A 9,983-nucleotide genomic window follows, 5' to 3' on the forward strand; every position below is an offset into this window, starting at 1 on the left:
TTTTTAATCTTTGCTTAACTTTATTCCATAACAACTTTCAAAACTATCTCTCTTTTAAATTTTAGCTAGATGTTTGACAAGACAAAAAAAAGTCTCATCAATTTTTTCAGCAAGATTTTTAAGTTCCTACATTCCATTAATCTAATGATTATCCAGCATTATGTCTTTGCTTCTTTCAAATTCAACTTCCCACATTACCAAGAATTATTTAAAATATACTCTATTTCTGATCTTAGGAGGATTTTTATCTAACAGATCCTTTTCTACCTAATAAATGGTATATCTAAATTTAGCCAAGGTTTCACCATCTCTGAGGCCGATTCTGAAAGGGGAAGAAAAAACTCTAAATTCCATAGCAGAACATGAACACTGGGGTTCAGCCAGGAACAATTAACTACTTACCTTCTATATTAAAAAGGTTTTGCCAGGCATTGGCGGCTCACGCCTCTCATCCTAGCTACTAAGGAGGCTGAGATCTGAGGATCGAGGTTCAAAGCCAGCTCAGGCACTAAAAAGTGTGTGAGACTCTTATCTCGAATTAATGACCAGAAAATCGTAAGTGGCATTGTGGCTCAAGAGGTAGGACAGTAGCCTTGAGCTGAAAAGCTCAGGGATAGCACCCAGGCCCAGAGTTCAGCTCCATGACCGACAAAAAACAAAACCAAAACCCAAAAGGATGTTTTTATATGCGCATTCTCATCATTTTATGCTACTATCACCTACAGGGAAGCTGGTGAAAGTTACTTTATTATCATGTTACTTAAAATTTATGCTTACAAAGGTCAAGCTGATCAACACAAAAGTAATTCTATATCCCTTAAGTCAATTTAAATTCAGTCTTTAGTGAAACATTCTCTTTAAAAAGAGCTAGAATTAGCCAGGCACTGGTGGCTCACACCTGTAATACTAGCTACTCAGGAGGCTGAGATCTGAGGATCGTGGTTCAAAGCCAGCCTGGGCACAAGAGACCATGAGACTCTTATCCTCAATTAACCACCAGAAAACTGGAAGTGGCGTTGTAACTCAAGTGGTAAGCTCTAGCTTTGAGCTGAAGAGCTCCGGACAGTACCCAGGCCCAGAGTTCAAGCCCCATGACCAATACACACACACACACACACACACACACACACACACACACACACACACACACTGGAGCTAAAATTATTCAGACTCAAATGAAATATGTAGCAAATACAAAAGCATGGCTCAAATCTATTCAACTTCTCATAGTTTGGAGGGGAAAAAAAAAAAGACTGAAAGCTAATGTGACCAAAATAGGAAGAAACAGAAATGACTGCTTACCACTGTTGATTTTATAACCTCATGGGACATCTAGAAAAATATAATTTTTTAAAATTTTATGTTCCTTGAGTGAGAAAATGGTTGAATATCTTACATAGTGAACATTTACTCTAAAGAGCCTGAGTCATTCAAAAGAAATAATCTAAACAGGAAGAGACAGAAATGTAGCTAATTAGCAAGATTAAAGCACCCAACCCTCAACCTTATTCCCCTCACAAGCACAGAACAAGCTCAGAAGAAAGATTAAATCATTATCAAAAAATTCTTCTACAAAGCCTACTGAGGAAATTATACAAAATAGCATTCACAGGACAAATGTTGTTGAATCTATCATACCTAGCCTGCAAAAATCTGGGCACTTTGGTGCAAAATGGCTCTCCCTCAGGACTGCTGGGATGATTATGGCAGACAGAACCTCGCATAAACATCAGTAGATCTTGATGTCAATAAAGTTCCTTCTTCAATTAAAAAAAATTATGTCCCCGTCAAATTCATTACCCTAAACCCAGAATCCAGAAAATATTAGTTTCTAAAATTACTGATTCAAAAAGAGTCCTAATTATGATCCCATATGTTGGGGATGTTGTTTTTCTTAATGCTCAATAATTTATTCAAATTAATAAACTAGAAAATGTTTCTGTGGGGAGAACTGTTTATTTTTGTTCTGTTTGAAAAAGGGTCTTACTACCCAGTCCAGACTAGTTCTGAACTCCCAATCCTTTTGTCTTAGCCTTCCAAATACTGGGATTACAGGTATGCACCAACACATGAGGCATAAAAATGTTAGTGTTTAACACAATGTTTAAGCAAATGTTATGGTAAGAAGTTAAAGCACTTGTAGCAATCAGAATAAAAAAATGATCTTCTAAACTAAGAATTTCTTAGTTATTAAAAAAAAAGGATACGGGCTGGGAGTTTGGTCTAGTGGTTAAAGTGCTTGCCTAGCATGCATGAAGACCCGGGTTCGATTCCTCGGTACCACATACATAGAAAAAAAAAAAGCTGGAAGTGGTGCTAAGGTTCAAGTGGTAGAGCTCTAGCCTTGAGAAAACCCAAGGACAGTGCTCAGGCCCTGAGCTCAAGCCCAGGACTGGTAAAAATAAAATAAATAAATAAATAAATAAATAAATAAAAATAAAAAATAAAGGATACTTCTTTAATAGAACAGGGAGGTATCACTTGGTGGTAGTATAGGGGCTTCCCTAGCATACACTAATGAGGCACTGGGTTGGACTCAATTCAGCACATAGGGAAAGATACTTTGTATTGTGTCTGACCTAAACCAGTTGCTGATCAGGATTCTTCATCATTGCATAGATAATAAGGCATCTTCACTAAAATGCCCTACCGAAAATTCTATCAGGTGATATAGACATCTCTTAGTGTTCCACTTCAATAATGAGAGATTTAAAGGAACACATTAAAGGAGAGAAACACGTTTTAGCTGGCTTAAGGATGCAGCAAATGACAACCATGGTGGGCAAATGACAGAAGTTTAGGAAATACTTGCCCTAGAAGACATGCTGCAAGGCAAGTTAAAACTTCAAACTCAGCAAGGCATGGTGGCTCACACCTGTAACCTAGCTACTCAGGAGGCTGAGATCCCAGAATCTTGGTTCAAAGCCAGCCCAGGCACTAAAAAGTCCCTGAGACTCTTATCTCCAATTAATCACTAGAAAACCAGAAGTAGCATTGTGGCTCAAGGGGTAGGGCAGTAGCCTTGAGCTGCAGAACGCAGGGACAGTGGCCAGGCCCAGAGTTCAAGTCCCACAACCAGAAATAAAAACAAATGGTGATCCTAAAATCTCAGCCTCCTGAATAGCTAGGGTTATGGCATGAGCTACTGGTGCCCAGCATGTTGTTTTGTTTCTTGGTTTGGGTTTTGTTGTTGTTTTTCTTTTTCCCCTTAAGAAGGTTCTTAGCCCCCACTGGCATTGGAACTTGCCATTTTCTTGCCTTGGATTCCTAGTACTGAGATTATAAGCCTGAGCCACCACACCTAGTATACATTTTATTTTTCCTGGTTTTCTCTCTTAATGTTCATGTACATGTACTGAGTCAGTCTTGTCTTGCCTTTTCTTCCTTCCTTCCTCCCTCCCTCTATTTCTCATTGCCAGTCCTGTGGCTAGAACTCAGGGACTGGACCCTGTCTCTGAGCTGCTTTTGCTCAAGGCTAGAACTCTACCACTTGAGCCACAGCGCCACTTCTGTTTTTTTTCTGTTTGTGTGGTACTGAGGAATTGAACCCAGGGCTTCAGGCATGCTAGGCAAGCACTCTAACACTAAGCCACTTTTCCAGTCATGGGCGGCCAGTCTTTCATTTCCAATGCTTTTGGAGATGACAGTGTGGTACCTAAGTCAGCAAATCAAAGATTTTATGGGTTCTCCCCACCCTCCCCAGTTGTGGGGCTTGAATTCTGGGCCTCAATGCTGTCTCTGAGCTCTTCAACTCAAGACTACTGTTCTACCACTTGGAGCCACAGTGCCACTTCCAGTTTTCTGGTTAATTGGAGAGACTCAGGGACTTTCATGTCCAGGCTGGCTTTGAACCATGATCCTCAGATCCCAGCCTCCTGATTTGCTAGGATTACAGGCATGAGTCACCCTCACTGACTTTTATGTATTTTTTAAGAGAAAAGTATTAGCTTCTGTTTACTACTTTCTCTTATTCTGAATTTTTTTCCCTGTAAACAAAACAAACTGCTGATTTGCAGAATTAGGACATACTTCCATGTTCCCATCATAGGGCAGCTTTCATACTTAGATAACTCTGAGCCAGTAAATCTTGGCTGAAACAGGAAGATTTTTAAACCTAATTCTTGGAACCTGACAGGCCGTCTCCCTCAATAAGTCTAGGAAGTTATTATTTCATTAAGTGTGCATGAAATGGCAGGCAAACAGCCAGATACATAGCTCACTGAGGTAAAACTGGAATGCTCTCTCGCGCACACGCTCTCTCTCTCTGTCTCTCTCTCTCTCTGTCTCGCTCTCTGTCTCTCTCTCTCTCTCTCTTTCTCTCTCTCTCTCTCACACACACACACACACACACTTAACAGCTAACACAATTTCTCACTCTTATGCTTCATTCTTTTCAATTTTAAGGAAAGTAAATTATATAATTGATAAGACAAAAGATCTTAAATAAGCATTTTAAAGGTTTCTGTTCAATTCTAACTGGTAAACTTAACCACAAAAATGGTAACCTAAGATGGCTCAGTTTGAAGAAATAACCCAACACTTAAGTATTCAAAACAGAATTTCTGTTAAAACAGTTATCAGAGTTACTAAATATTTATTAATATCTTCAAATGTGTATTAATTGATATTAATCATCGTACCCGATAAGATCTAGGAAAACTGTAATCCTCTCAAAGTTCCTTAGTCTTTAAGTCTGGTCAAACTATGAGAATAACTGAATGGAGAAAAGAAAGGAAGGAAGGAAGGAGGGAAGGAGAAGAAGGAAGGAAAGAAGGAGAGGTAATTTTACATTTACTATAAAAATTATTTTACAATAAATTTGGTTTTACTCACATGTTTGCTTCCCCTCAGTTTCTTACTACCCTTAGGTTCTGATCCTGCCATCCTAATCACTTCCCCAAGGCATGTAATACTAGGCTAAAATATTCTTCAAAATTTTTTCCAACTCCTTTCTTTTCTTTTTTTTTTTTTTTTGCCAGTCCTGGGCCTTGAACTCAGGGCCTGAGCACTGTCCTTGGGCTTTCTCAAGGCTAGAGCTCTACCACTGGAGCCACAGAATCATTTCCAGCCTTTTTCTATATATGTGGTACCAAGGAATCAAACCTCAGTTTTCATGAATGCTAGGCAAGCACTCTTACCACTAGGCCAAACTCCAGACCCCCAACTCCTTTCTATAAATCATTTGTACAGCCCTAAGTTCCCTTCTTTACCATGACATGGAAAATTAGATCACACAAGAGAAGCAGCTTTCTCTTCCTAATAGCTTGACCACATTTTCACAAAGGCGTTACTTTAGATTTGATCTTTCCAAAGTGAACAAGAAACAGGCTAAAAAACATGGGCTGAATCTCTGGATAAAATCAAGCAGTCTGTTCTGACTGTTAGACTAACACTGCAGAAAATGTATATTGTATATTGTTAAATTACCTTTATCTGATCTCTAGTTAAGAAGTACATAGAAAATACAATTAAAAGATGTTGATTCAATACTAAATAGCACTAAAATGAATGCTCTAGCTAATTTGCATGCAAATATGTATGTGTGTACACACTCAAACTTTTACATTTTAATAAGCCTAAACAACTACAAAAGTTTTAAACTTTACCAAAAAAAACTAAGCATTCACGAGTCTTTAAAGAAACAACCTAAGTAAAATAAAATTTAAACCTAATTAGATAGCTATTTAAAGGCAAAAATGATATTCTATACCACGATACTTTTGAGCTGAACCACTTCTAGATAGATGAATAGGTAAATTGCTCTAAAATATTTCAATTCATTCACTTCTGTTCAACCACCTGCCATAATTTAACTGCTTGCAAATCTAATATGAACTGAGTTCTAGAAAAGCAGTTAGAACACACTGGCTAGGGCAAAATGAGTCCTCAATAAATCAGTTGTCCTTACAAAATTATTCAATGTCAATATTTAGGAGACCATTCTGTCCATGCTACCACATTCAGATGGCAGCCAAGTTAATTGAAAAATCATAGAAATAAATGTTAATTGGAGGAAAAGTCCTATCATATATGAATCATAAGGATAAATGTAAAAATGTAACTTGAAAGTGGAGAAAATATCACTAATTTTGTTTCCTTTGATGAAAACAAAAAGCGAATTCGCTCACACTTTTTAGAAGTACTGGGGTTTAAACTTGGGACTTCAAACTTAATAGACAAGGACTACCAGTTCGGTCATGACTCCTGCCTTTGTTGCTTTGGTTATTTTTATTTATTATTATTGTTTTGCCAGTCCTAGGGCTTGAACTCAGGGCCTGAGCACTGTCCTTGGGTTTTTTCCTCAACTCTAGCACTCTACCACTTGAGCCACAGCACCACTTCCAGCTTTTCTATGTTTGTGGTGCTGAGGAGGTGAACCCAGGTCTTCATGCATACTAGGCAAGCACTCTACCACTAGGCTAAACTCCGGCCCTTTTGGTTATTTTTAAAGTAAGAGTCTCACATTTCAGGCCAGCCTGAAATTCAATCCTCTTATTCTTCTTACAATCATTGAGATAAAATGCATGCACCACCATGCCAGTTGTTTGTTATGCCTCAAAAAATACATACACACACACACACCACACACACACACACACACACACACACACACACACACACACACACACACACATGCGCGCGCACAGCCCACCTGGCTGTCCTCAAACTGCAATCTTTCCAATCTCTTGAGTAGCTAAAATTACAGGTATGCGCCACAGAATTTGGTTGCAAATATACTGAAATACAAGATGGCTTTAGGGAATCTCTTCATGATCTATAATCACTTAACAAAATTTATTATCATTTTTCTTTCAAACTGTAGGTCCAATGTCTTGAGATTCTTTGGGCCAGTAAAAAAAACTCTTTTCACTGCTGAGAATTAAAATCTTTTTTTGCCAGTCCCTAGGGTCCATGCACTGTTCTTGAGCTTTCTCAAGTCTAACACTTTACTACTTGAACCACAGCACCACTTCTGGCCTTTTCTGTGTATGTGATACCAAGGAATGGAACATAGGGCTTAATGTATGCTAGGCAAGCACTAGGCCACTAGGCCACACTCCCTACCTAAAATCTTTTTTTTTTTTTTTTCACATAACAATGTATCTGAAGGCAATTATTTTCTGCTCTTGTCCAACTTAATCAACATTACCTCTCCTCATCAAAGAATGATATTCTACCTCTGAGTACAATATTCTCAGACTGGCCAGGAACTGGTGGCTCATACCTGTAATCCTAGCTACTCTGGAGGCTGAGATGTGACAATCATGGTTCAAAGCCAGCCCAGCTAGTGAAGTCCATAGACTTTTTTTTAACCACTCCTGGGGCTTGAACTCAGGGCCTGAGCACTGTCCTTGGGCTTTTTCCTGTAGGCCAGCACTCTGCCACTTGAGCCACAGCACCATTTCTGGCTTTTTCTATGTATGTGGTATTGAGGAATCGAACCCAGGTCTTCGTGCATGCTAGGCAAGCACTCTAACAATAGGCCAAACTTCTGGCCCTATGAGACTTTTATCTCCAATCAATCACCAAAAAGTAGGAATTGAAGGTATGGCTCAGAGAGTAGAGTGCCAGCATTAAGCTAAAAAGCAAAGGGACAGCAACCAGGCAGTGTTCGATGTTCAAGCTCTTAACAAAAAGGGAGAGGGGGCAGAGATATGGTTTCGTGATAAAGTGTTTGCCTTGTATGCATGAAACCCTACATTTGATTCCTCAATACCACATCAACAGTAAAAGTCCAAAATGGTGGTATGGCTCAAAGTGGTGGAGTGCTAGCCTTGAGCAAAAAGAAAGTCACAGACAGTACCCAGGCCATGAGTTCAAGCCCCAAGACTGATAAAAAGAAAAAGAAATAATCTAATTATGATAAAGTTACAATGCAGCAAAAACACTTTTCTAAGTTATGTTCCTATCTCCTACAGTGTTCCATCCTACTTTAGCTAACAGCAATTATTAATAATCAAGGAAATCAGAACATTCTCAAAATAGAAACTGCAAACTGCTTTTGAAAATCAATGTTTTATTCATGGATTCCAAAATTCAGGGTACATATAACCACAAAGTGGTTTTTCCAGCAGTGCCTGAATTTAAATGTAAATTACAATTTTACAATTTAATCATTTGTAATTTTCTTGGGGGGAGTGGAAATCTGGGTGTGTATTAATTAGTCTTTGAATGCTTTTAGTAACTGGCCATATTAATTTAAAAAGCTTGCCTAATCACCGACTGGTAATTGTTTCTTTTAAGTGACTGCTGTTAGCTTTATCCATAAATGACAGCTTAACAGAGACAAGCTGTTCTGAAAAGATTAGGAACTTCTGGTGATCTCAAATGGGGTAAAGTAGGAGGGGCACACTGTATTTGTAGATACTTCAATAATAAAATGATTACAATGTCAAAAGTCCAGAGTCTAAAGATATGTAAGCTATCTAAATGTACTCATGCTTAAACAAGAAAGGGAAAGAAAGGAGAAAGAACATTAGGGTTGCATTCAAATCAACACAAGAGCTTTTCAAAATCTAAAACCTTTCAAAGCTTTGAAGGTTTATCAACACATTCAAGTTTCAAAAAAGCCCAATTATGTTAAAATCAATTGGCATAAAATTTCAACTCTACCATAAAAGAGAGCACTTTAAAGAGTTGAATTTTTGGTAGGTTCTGTTTTCAGGGCTTACACATTTCAATTACTATTACCTTAACCAACACTAGTGCTGGTAGCTCACACTGGTAATCCTGGCTACTGAGGAGGCTGAGACCTGAAGACACAAGTCCAAAGACAGCTGAGGCAGACACATCCAAAACTCTTACCTCTTGGAGGCGGAGCGGTGGCTCAAGTGGTAGGGACAGTGTGAGGCCCTGAATTCAAGTACTACCAGTACTAGCAGTCGCCCCTTTTTTCCCCCTCAAAAAAAAAAAAAAAAAAAAAAAACCTGGGTGCGGAAACACCCTTGCAAAGTTGGGGCCCAGAAAGACAAAGAAGCTCATCTAATAATTAAGAGACAGAGTTGAGGTCTTAACTTCAATCAAACCCTAAAATTCATTAACCAATGAACAGTCTTATAAGAAAGATCAGACAATGATCACCTTTTTTCTAAAACTGATAACAAAAAAACCCAACTACAAACTAGACCCCTCAACCCAGTAATATAAAGTGCTAAGTGCAGTACACAAGACAGGTAAATAGAAACTTTACACACCCTGATGGGCTTTCATAGTCCAGGAGCCTTCTAAGTTGAATAACAAATTTTGTGTGTGCATCTACACATATCAAACTTTCCACACATCCTTAAGGTGTACAGGTGATCTCCTCTCCAAAAGAGTTCATAGCATGTACCGAGGATGGAGGGGTGGGGGGAGAAACAACGGAAACTATCTCTGGATGTCTCCAAACCTCCCTTTTTCCCTTAAGAATGGCCAAGTCTTCACAGTGCATGTCAAGGGTTGCCCACCATTTTCCAGTAGTGACACACGCACGCCTGTGCCTCAGTTTTCTAACGACAGATTGCAGGGGACCTCGAGCGCTGCTTCACCCCATCTCTTCGCTGAGAGGAATACGCGGTTGGCTAAGAATCCTCCGCCTCGCCGCATGAGGCAAAAATGCCCGCGAGGAAAAGAAGGAACCAAAGCCTCGGGGCGCGATGACAGAGACCTGACACCCCTGCGTTGGAAGATAAAAGGGATCGTGTCTCCCCAAACTACGGGGCAAGCCGGGACTCCCACACTCCCGCCCCAGTCCGCCCTGGAGCTCTGTGGTGCAGGGGGTCAGCATGGGGCTGGGAGGAGGAAGAGAAACGTTACCCAAGCTAGGTGAGGCAGCGCGGCGACGGTGGCGGCCCGGCTCTGAGATCGCCGAGACGGCGGCAGCACCGAGCTGAACACCCGCCTTGCACCTTCCCCACAAAACGCCCGGAGACCTGTCTCCGCCCGTGTGGAGAGCCGGCTTGGGGCTTTTCCGGGTCCCAAGATGACTTCTGCTTCCGGGTTAT

The 9,983-nt window shown here is 39.9% G+C and overlaps 1 protein-coding gene across 3 annotated transcripts in view; it reads right to left on the reverse strand.

Annotated features, from left to right (window-relative positions):
- Arel1 (apoptosis resistant E3 ubiquitin protein ligase 1) overlaps window positions 1-9,945 on the reverse strand; it is a 48,997-nt gene extending 39,052 nt beyond the window's left edge. For 2 of the 3 annotated variants that reach the window (XM_090344481.1, XM_090344479.1), the window contains exon 1: window positions 9,796-9,945. The gene's annotated coding sequence lies outside the window, so the exon portion shown is untranslated. Of the gene's footprint in view, window positions 1-9,194; window positions 9,325-9,795 lie in introns of those variants that run through there. The other variant, XM_090344480.1, reaches the window with a different exon arrangement.
- Between the last annotated feature and the right edge of the window lie 38 nt (window positions 9,946-9,983).

Source organism: Megascapheus bottae, chromosome 14 (assembly GCF_031878675.1).
Source record: "Megascapheus bottae isolate mThoBot1 chromosome 14, mThoBot2.hap1, whole genome shotgun sequence".
Taxonomy (NCBI): Eukaryota; Metazoa; Chordata; class Mammalia; order Rodentia; family Geomyidae; genus Megascapheus; species Megascapheus bottae.